The sequence below is a fragment of the Dreissena polymorpha genome, chromosome 3 (genome assembly GCF_020536995.1).
Source record: "Dreissena polymorpha isolate Duluth1 chromosome 3, UMN_Dpol_1.0, whole genome shotgun sequence".
Classification (NCBI taxonomy): Eukaryota; Metazoa; Mollusca; class Bivalvia; order Myida; family Dreissenidae; genus Dreissena; species Dreissena polymorpha.
The window spans coordinates 108,316,776-108,327,560 of NC_068357.1; the positions used below are offsets into that span (position 1 = coordinate 108,316,776).

The 10,785-nt window shown below is 36.1% G+C and overlaps 1 long non-coding RNA gene across 1 annotated transcript; it reads left to right on the plus strand.

Annotated features, from left to right (window-relative positions):
- The first annotated feature begins 512 nt into the window (after window positions 1-512).
- Window positions 513-10,387, plus strand: LOC127870939 (uncharacterized). The gene is made up of 2 exons (XR_008045012.1): window positions 513-7,923; window positions 8,357-10,387. It is a non-coding gene; the product is annotated as an uncharacterized LOC127870939 (long non-coding RNA).
- Window positions 10,388-10,785: the final 398 nt, after the last annotated feature.

Genomic DNA, 10,785 nt, shown 5'->3' on the forward strand with positions numbered 1-10,785 from the left:
GCTTTCATATTTTGTATACTTGTTTACAAACATGACCCCAACCTCTAAACAAGTGCAGACAACTCTATCAAGCATTTTGTCATAATTATGGCCCCTTTTTCACTTAGAATATGCAGCAAATGTTAAAGTTTTCGTACTACCTCATTTATTTTCATTGTCCCTTGACATATTGCTTTCATATTTTGCATACTTGTTTACCAACATCACCCCAACCTATAAACAAGAGCAGACAACGCTATCAAGCATTTTGGTATAATTATTGCCCCTTTTATGCTTAGAATATGCATATTATTGATAAATCTATGTTAAAGTTTGCGTACTACCCCAAATATTTCCTATATCCTTTGACATATTGCTTTTATATGTTGCATACTTGTTTACCAACATGACCCCAACCTATAGACAAGAGCAGACCACTGTATCAAGCATTTTTACATAATTATGGCCCCTTTTACACTTAGAAAATTGAACATTTTGCTTAAATTGCCATAACTTCTTTATGTACTTTATGTAGTCTTTAGAAGACAATTTAGAATACGAATATCACTTTATACTTAAATGTCTATTTTATTTAGAAGAAAGATCCAAATACATATCTAAACACTATTCAATAAGACCAAGAAACTCTCATTTAGTTATAACAAAGGTATCCAAACAAATAATTGCATTTTTCTTTAACTCAACTTCTATTATTGTAATTAATTTACCGTTCAATATTAAAAGAATGTTCTGTGTCTTTGTCTGTTAACGCTGATTTCTGTTAACATGTACAGTTTATTATGAAATTAATGTGATTTATTTGCCTATTTACACTGTTTTTTTAGCTCACCTGAGCTTAACGTGCTCATGGTGAGCTTTTGCGTTCACCTTTTGTCCGTTGTGCGTTGCTTGGCGTCAACATTTGCCTTGTTAACTCTCTAGAGGGCACATTTATTGTCCAATCTTCATGAAATTTTGTCAGAAGATTGGTCTCAATGATATCTTGAATGGAAACGTTTGCTTGAAAAACATGGCTGCCAAGGGGCGGAGCATTTTTCCTTATATGGCTATATATGGCTATAGTAAAATCTTGTTAACACTCTAGAGGCCACATTTATTGTCTGATTTTCATGAAACTGGTCAGAAGATTCATCCCAATAATATCTTGGATGAGTTTGAAAATGATGCTGGTTGGTTTAAAAACATGGCCGCCAGGGGGCGGGGCATTTTTCCTTATATGGCTTTAGTAAAACCTTGTTAACACTCTAGAGGCCACATTTATTTTCCGATCTTCATGAAACTTGCTCAGAAGATTTGCCCCAATGATATCTTAGATGAGTTCAGAAATGGTAACCTTTGCTTGAAAAACATGGTTGCCAAGGGGCGGGGCATTTTTCCTTATATGGCTTTAGTAAAACCTTGTTAACACTCTAGAGGCCACATTTATTGTCCAATCTTCATGAAACTTGATCAGAAGATTCATCCCAATAATATCTTGGATGATTTCAAAAATGATGCCGGTTGGTTGAAAAACATGGCCACCACGGGGGTGGGGCATTTTTCCTTATATGGCTATAGTAAAACCTTGTAAACACTCTAGAGGTCACATTTATTTTCCGATCATCATGAAACTTGGTCTGAAGATTTGTCCTAATGATATCTTGGATGAGTTCGAAAATGGTTTTGGTTGCTTTAAAAACATGGCCACCAGGGGGCGGGGCATTTTTCCTTATATGGCTATATATGGCTATAGTAAAACCTTGTTAACACTCTAGAAGCCACATTTATTGTCCAGTCTTCATGAAATTTGGTCAGAAGATTGGTCTCAATGATATCTTGGATTAGTTTAAAAATAATTATGTTTGCTTGAAAAACATGGCTTCCAAGGGGCGGGGCATTTTTCCTTATGTGGCTTTAGTAAAACCTTGTTAACACTCTAGAGGGCACACATACTGTCCGATCTTCATGAAACTTGTTCGGAAGATTCATCCCGATAATATCTTGGACGAGTTCAAAAATGATGCCGGTTGGTTGAAAAACATGGCTGCCAGGGGGCGGGGCATTTTTCCTTATATGGCTATAGTAAAACCTGTTAACACTCTAGAGGCCACATTTATTTTCCAATCTTCATGAAACTTGGTCAGAAGATTTGTCCCAATAATATCTTGATATCTCAGGTGAGCGACGTTGGGCCTTTCAGGCCCTCTTGTTGTTAATACTTAGTGTAAATACTAAATTCAGTGTGTATTTAAACACACAACACTCTCACACATAATTTCTTATTGTCCCCTACCGGTTTCACCGGAGGGGACTTATGGTTTGCGCTCCGTCTGTCAGTCAGTCTGTCAGTCAGTCAGTCTGTCAGTCAGTCATTCAGTCTGTCAGTCAGTCACACTTTTCTGGATCCTGCGACAACTTTAAAAGTTCTTAATATTTTTTCATGAAACTTGAAACATGGATAGATGGCAATATGGACATTATGCACGTCATTTCATTTTGTTACTACGTCAAAAATTCTGGTTGCTATAGCAACAAATAGACTAGAAATACTGCTGAAAATGGTGGTTTTCTGGATCCTGCGATAACTTTTAACGTTCTTAATATTTTTTCATGAAACTTAAAACATGGATAGATGGCAATATGGACATTATGCATAATCAGTTCATTTTGTTTCTATGTCAAAAATTCTGGTTGCTATGGCAACAACAACAATTCTGACAACGGTGGAATTTCTGACAATGGTGGAGCCGGTAGGGGACTATATTGCTTGGCAATAGTCTTGTTATCTTTAATACTTTTTTGTTCACGCATGTATGAATTGTAAAATGCTTAAGTGAAAAAAATATTTGTTCTATTCTGTTCTAAAAAATACAATCCATTTTTAGCTCACCTGACATGAGCACAACGTGCTCAAGGTGAGCTTTTGTGATCGCCTTTCGTCCATTGTGCGTCGTCCATCGTGTGGCGTCAACATTTGTCTTGTTAACACTCTTGAGGCCACATTTATTGTCCAATCTTAATGAAATTTGGTCAGAAGATTGGTCTCAATGATATCTTGGATGAGTTCGAAAATGGTTATGTTTGCTTGAAAAACATGGCTGCCAAGGGGAGGGGCATTTTTGCTTATATGGCTGTATATGGTTATAGTAAAATCTTGTTAACACTCTAGAGGCCACATTTATTGTCCGATCTTCATGAAACCTGGTCAGAAGATTCATCCCAATAAGATCTTGGACGAGTTAAAAAATGATGCCGGTTGGTTGAAAAACATGGCCGCCAGGGGTCGGGGCATTTTTCATTAAATGGCTATAGTAAAACCTTGTTAACACTCTAGAGGCCACATTTATTTTCCAATCTTCATGAAACTTGGTCAGAATACTTTTTCCAATGATATCTTGGATGAGTTTGAAAATGATTTATAGTAAAATCATGTTAACACTCTAGAGGCCTCATTTATTGTCGGATCATGATGAAACTTGGTCAGAAGATTCATCCCAATAATATCTTGGATGAGTTCAAAAATGATGCTGGTTGGTTGAAAAACATGGCCACCAGGGGGCGGGGCATTTTTCCTTATATAGCTTTAGTAAAACCTTGTTAACACTAGAGGCCACATTTATTTTCCGATCTTCATGAAACTTGGTCAAAAGATTTGTCCCAATGATATCTTGGATGAGTTCAAAACTGGTTTCGGTTGCTTTAAAAACATGGCCACCAGGGGGCGGGCATTTTTCCAAATATGGATATACCTACATGTATGTATATTGCTTTAGTTAAACCTTATTAACACTCTTGAGGCCACATTTATTGTCCAATCATCATGAAACTTGGCCAGACAATTTGTCCTGATGATATCTTGGACGAGTTCGAAAATGGTTCCGGTTGGTGGAAATAAATGGTCGTGGCATTTTTAGCTCGACTATTATATATGAAATATATATAGTGGAGCTATCCTACTCACCCCGGCGTCGGCGTTTCTGTTTCCGTTAGCGTGCAAATGTTAAAGTTTTCGTACTACCCCAATTATTTTCATTGTCCCTTGACATATTGCTTTCATATTTTGTATACTTGTTTACAAACATGACCCCAACCTCTAAACAAGTGCAGACAACTCTATCAAGCATTTTGTCATAATTATGGCCCCTTTTTCACTTAGAATATGCAGCAAATGTTAAAGTTTTCGTACTACCTCATTTATTTTCATTGTCCCTTGACATATTGCTTTCATATTTTGCATACTTGTTTACCAACATCACCCCAACCTATAAACAAGAGCAGACAACGCTATCAAGCATTTTGGTATAATTATTGCCCCTTTTATGCTTAGAATATGCATATTATTGATAAATCTATGTTAAAGTTTGCGTACTACCCCAAATATTTCCTATATCCTTTGACATATTGCTTTTATATGTTGCATACTTGTTTACCAACATGACCCCAACCTATAGACAAGAGCAGACCACTGTATCAAGCATTTTTACATAATTATGGCCCCTTTTACACTTAGAAAATTGAACATTTTGCTTAAATTGCCATAACTTCTTTATTTATGATCGCATTTTATTATTACTTTGACAAAACAACACTTACCTGAATACTACAATGGATTCCACCCAAACAATACCCCAAGCCCCTATCTTGAATCCCCCCCAACCTCCCCCCCCTCAATTTTTTTTTAAACATCATCTAATAAATTACCACACCCCACATTATACCCCCTCTCACTACCCCAACCCCCCCTTTTTTTTCATTTATTTATTTTTGAAAGATTGTCTAATAAATGACCACGCCCCACATTATACCCCCTCTCAATCCCCCCCTACCCCCATCCCCCCCCCAAATTTTTTTTTTTTCCTTTTTTTATTTTTGAAAGATCAACTAATAAATTATTGAATATGAACAATATTCCCATGATGGCTTATGTTACACTGTCAAGCACTCGAATAGTCGAACGCGCTGTCCTCTGACAGCTCTTGTTCCTTATATAGCTATAGTAAAAACTTGTTAACACTCTAGAAGCCACATTTATTGTCCGATCATCATGAAACTTGGTCAGAAGATTTGTCCCAATGATATCTCTTACAAGTTCGAAAATGGTTCCAGTTGCTTAAAAAACATGGCCACCAGGGGGCGGGGCATTTTTCCTTATATGGCTTCATGAATCTTCATGAAACTTTTTCAGATTATTTGTTTAAATGATATCTTGGATGTGTATGAAAATGGTTCTGGTCTGTTGGAAAACGTGGCTGCCAGGGTGTTCACAAGTCATGAAAGTTGGTTAGAATATTTTTTCTAATGACATCTTGGGCTGCACAGAACAGATCAGTTCCTTTGAATCTCTGGTGAGCGACTTTTGGCCTTTTAGGCCCTATTGTTAGTTGTATTTTCCATTTTGCAACTTGTTGATTTTATCAGGAGCTCATTTACCTGAATGATTTCACATGTGAACAGTGAAGTGTATATATTGTATAATGTAAATTGTTTGTTTCAGATGTTTTTATGTCCCCCACCACTATAGTGGGGGACATTTTGTATTTGCCCTGTCTGTTGGTGTGTTGCTTTGTTTGTTTGTTTGCACCAACTTTAAAAGGACTGTCAACCACGAATGACGAAAAAAGAAAAGTTCTAAAATACTGTATTTTTTTACAATTATTAGTTTATATTGATTAAAGTATCACGACTGGTATATTACATTACTTGAAAACAGTTAGTATTTTCAGTATATTCGGTAATAAAATTTTGCGATGTGAAATCGAAAATACATCGCGAAAATAGATGACATAACAATATACACACTTTAAATAACGCAAGTAGATTGATCATTTTATATATAAAATATAAAAAATTCACTACGCATGCACAATTTGCATTCCAGTGTTTACCACGTGACGATGATGATCAATCTACTTGCGTTATTTATAGTTAACTGGTAGTTACCTGGTAGACATACCCAGTTAAATTTATTACCGAATATACTGAAAATATGAAAACTTTTTTCAAGTAATGTTAGTTATACATTTATACCAGTCGTGATATTTTAATCAATATAAACTAATAATTGTAAAAAATGAAGGTATTATATAACTTTTCTTTTTTCGTCATTCGTGGTTGACAGTCCCTTTAACATTTGCCATAACTTTTGCCATATTTAAAAAAGCAACTCTGTTTTTGGCATGCATGTGTATCTCATGGATCTGCACATCGTCTGTGGTCAGTGTTGTAACTTATCAAATTACAAAATATAAAAATCAGTTAATGTGTATAAATCAGTCTTTGGGAAGATTAGCTTACTTATAAGTTGTGAAGTCTTTAATCTTGTGTAACATAGCAAACAGGGACATTACCGTATATTAACTCTTTGGTGTTAATTTTTGTGATTTTCTTTGAAATTATTGAACTTCTCTATTTACTTAAACAGTGATTCACAAGAAAATTAAAACATAAGGTCAACTTTTTCAGTATTTTTGCATTCTGTTCTAACTTTTTAACATTGATCTGCATTTATTTTCTGTTTGTGGTGCTGTATTTTTATTTTGATAAATAAGAATTTTTGAAATTTATACTATTTTAGTTATTTTTGTCCAGCCCACTTGCAGAAAGCTCCATATTATAGCCGACATACTGTTTAAGTATATTATAAGTGTAAGAGTTTCCCAACTTGTCTGGACTGGAACTTTGTCATTCATTGTGCAATTGTATAATCAATTATTCGCAATGGTCAGCAAAGTGAAACAACAAGTCACATGTAACACCCAGCTCCATACATAAAGAGGTTAATGGTCAAATTCAGCCATGAAACAGCTTTCCCGGACTGTAACATTGTGAACCATCATGCAATTTTAAAAGCATCTCAAGACTGTAACATTATGATCCATCATGCAATTTTAAATGCTTCCCCGGACTGTAACATTGTGTGATCCATCAAGAATGCAATTTTAAAAGTTTCCCCAGACTGTAACATTGTTATTCATCATGCAATTTTAAATGCTTCCCCAGACTGTAACATTGTGATCCATCATGCAATTTTAAATGCTTCCCCAGACTGTAACATTGTGATCCATCAAGAATGCAATTTTAAAAGTTTCCCAGACTAACATTGTGATCCATCATGCAATTTTAAATGCTGCCCTGGACTGTAACATTGTTATTCATCATGCAATTTTAAAAGCTTCTCTTGACTGTAACATTGTGATCCATCATTCAATTTTAAAAGCTTCCCCTGACTGTAACATTGTGATCCATCATGCAATTTTAAAAGCTTCCACTGGCTGTAACATTGGGATCCTTCATAAAATTGTAAAAGCTTCCCCTGACTGTAACCATGTGATCCATCATGCAATTTTAAAAGCATCCCCAGACTGTAACCTTGTAATCCACCATGCAATTTTAAATTCTTCCCTGGACTGTAACATTTTGATCAATCATACAATTATATTATAAGATCCCCTGGACTGTACTATTGTGATTCATCATGCAATTTTAAGATTCCCTGGAGTGTAATATTGGAGTCCATCATGCAATTTTTATGCCCCCGTTCGAAGAAGAGGGGGTATATTGCTTTGCTCATGTCGGTAGGTCAGTACGTCCGTCCACCAGATGGTTGTCAGACGATAACTCAAGAACGCTTGGGCCTAGGATCATGAAACTTCATAGGTACATTGATCATGACTCGCAGATGACCCCTATTGATTTTGAGGTCACTAGGTCAAAGGTCAAGGTCACGGTGACCCAAAATAGTAAAATGATTTTCGCATGATAATTCAAGAACGCATATGCCTAGGATCATGAAACTATAGGTAGATTGATCATGAATCGCAGATGACCCCTATTGATTTTCAGGTCACTAGGTCAAAGGTCAAGGTCACGGTGACCCGAAATAGTAAAATGATTTTCGGATGATAACTCAAGAACGCATATGCCTAGGATCATGAAACTTCATGGGTAGATTGATCATGACTCGCAAATGACCCCTATTGATTTTGAGGTCACTAGGTCAAAGGTCAAGGTCACGGTGACCCGAATAGTAAAATGGTTTCCGGATGATAACTCAAGAACGCATACGCCTAGGATCATGAAACTTCATGGGTAGATTGATCATGACTCGCAGATGACCCCTATTTATTTTGAGGTCACTAGGTCAAAGGTCAAGGTCACGGTGACCCGAAATAGTAAAATGATTTTCGCATGATAATTCAAGAACGCATATGCCTAGGATCATGAAACTATAGGTAGATTGATCATGACTCGCAGATGACCCCTATTGATTTTCAGGTCACTAGGTCAAAGGTCAAGGTCACGGTGACCCGAAATAGTAAAATGATTTTCGGATGATAAACTCAAGAACGCATATGCCTAGGATCATGAAACCTCATAGGTAGATTGATCATGACTCGCAGATGACCCCTATTGATTTTGAGGTCACAAGGTCAAAGGTCAAGGTCACGGTGACCCGAAATAGTAAAATGATTTTTGGATGATAACTCAAGAACGCTTTTGCCTAGGATCATGACACTTCATAGGTACATTGATCATGACTTGCAGATGACCCCTATTGATTTTCAGGTCACTAGGTCAAAGGTCAAGGTCAGTGACAAAAGTCGTATTCACACAATGGCTGCCAGTACAACGGACAGCCCATATGGGGGGCATGCATGTTTTACAAACAGCCCTTGTTAAAGCTTCCTCTGACTGTAACAATGTGATCCATTATGCAATTTTAAAAGCATCCCTGGACAGTAACACTGTGATCCATCATGCAATTTTAAAATCTTTATCGGACTCAAACATTGTGATCCATCATGCAATTTTAAAAGCTTCATTGGACTCAAACATTGTGATCCATCATGCAATTTTAAAAGCTTCTCTGGACTGTAACATTGTGATTCATCATTCAATTTGAAAAGCTTCCACAAACTGTTACATTTTGATCCATCATGCAATTTTAAAAGCTTTCCCCGACTGTAACATTGTTATCCATGATGCCGTATTAGAAGCCTTAACTGGACTGTAATTGTGATCAATCATGCAACGCGACCAGACTGTAACTTCATTATTGATCGTGCAATTTTTTAGTAATTTACCAAAAATGTTCACCATGTTGAGATTGCATGTCATGTGTGAAGCCGTCTCTGTACCTCAAAATTCAAGGTCACACATAAAGGTCAAAGGTTGAATCTGCCATATAACAGCTTTGCCAGACTGAAACTTCATCGTTCATAACGCAATTTGAAAATAATTTACCTAATATATTCACCATGTAAAGATGTCACATCTTTGGGAAAGGTCAAGATCAAACTAATGGCTAAAGATAAAGCATGTGTATGGTTTAGCTTGTTAAATAATCAAAAGCATTTGGCCCTTGCTCTGTGAAAAGGGGGTTTAATGCCTGTGCGTAAATTGTCGTTTCAGATAAGCCTGTGCAGTCTGCACAGGCTTATCAGGGACAACACATTATGCTTTTATGAAATTTTGGTTGAAAGAATCTTCTTAGCAATAAATCCAGTTTAGACGAAAAATGTCCCTGATTAGCCTGTGTGGACTCCACAGGCTAATCTGGGACATTTTACTCACATGCATTACTTTTCACAGAGCACGGCCCATTTTACCATGGGCTTGACAGGCATCTAGATAGTTCTCATTTTGAAATGGGTGTTTTTCAATCACTATTAACTATGCATCGCTCTCATCACTTAGGCCCTACCTGTACACAGTCATGTGTTTGTAGTAAACCTGTTCACAAAACTCAGTACATGTAAGTCTTTCTTGTTAACGTAATCAACTATTGGGAATTGTGGGAGTAACATTATTTCAAAGTTTTTGTTGGTAAAAAAAGGATGTATTTAATAAATTATATCTGGCTAAGTGTTTGTTTCTGCGGTAAGACCTGTTCATTTGGAGTTCTGATCATATGGAATCTAAGCATAAGGGTAGTATCCTGAGTTGTTGAAAACATTAATCGGGAAGACAAACCATAATTACAGTAAATTATTGTATTCTTTCACCAATAAATTAATTTATTTGTGAACAATTATGGTAGTAGTTAAGAGTGATTGACCAGTTATGCATTGTACCTTGGTACCATATCGATTTAATTTATTGCAAATCCTTGAAGGTGGATCAATCTCCACTGAAAAGCAGATCCATCTCTCTAGAAAGGCGGATAAATATCTCAAAAAGGCAAAGCCATGTCTCTTTGAACTGGCCATTCAAACTGCTGTGTTTAGATATTTTCAGTTTTATTGCCACTGAATAATATTGCTGGTTTTAAGTTTTCACTGATTGAAGAAAACATTGCCTTGTGTGTAAATTGCACAGCTATTTACACTACACACATTTCATTTTGTATCCACAGTGCTAAGCATTTAAATGTTATTTTGGGGCAAAATAAATGAAATCTTGTGGACGACTTATCTTGTGGATTGATTTGAATGTTTTCTCCCAGAATGTTAAGGTCACATAAATACTAAATGTGACAATTTTGGCCGGTATTTTATCCTTTAGGTTCATTATTCTTTGAGTACATTCATATTGTTTACATAAAAACGAAAGTACGTTTCCCGTTGGCAAATCGTTAACTTTGCGGTAAGTTCCACGCACATAGTATGTGCATTTAAGATTGATCATTGTATTTTCATGTACATAATTTAATTATTTAATAATACAAGTCGGTTACAAACATGCACAATATGTTTTTGCAGGATATAGTAGTAGTATAATACAATTACTGTTTGAAACGGTAGTGTTGTGTTTACATGAAACAGTAGGGTGATGTCTTTAGCAAGCGGGTCACGTGGTATATATATC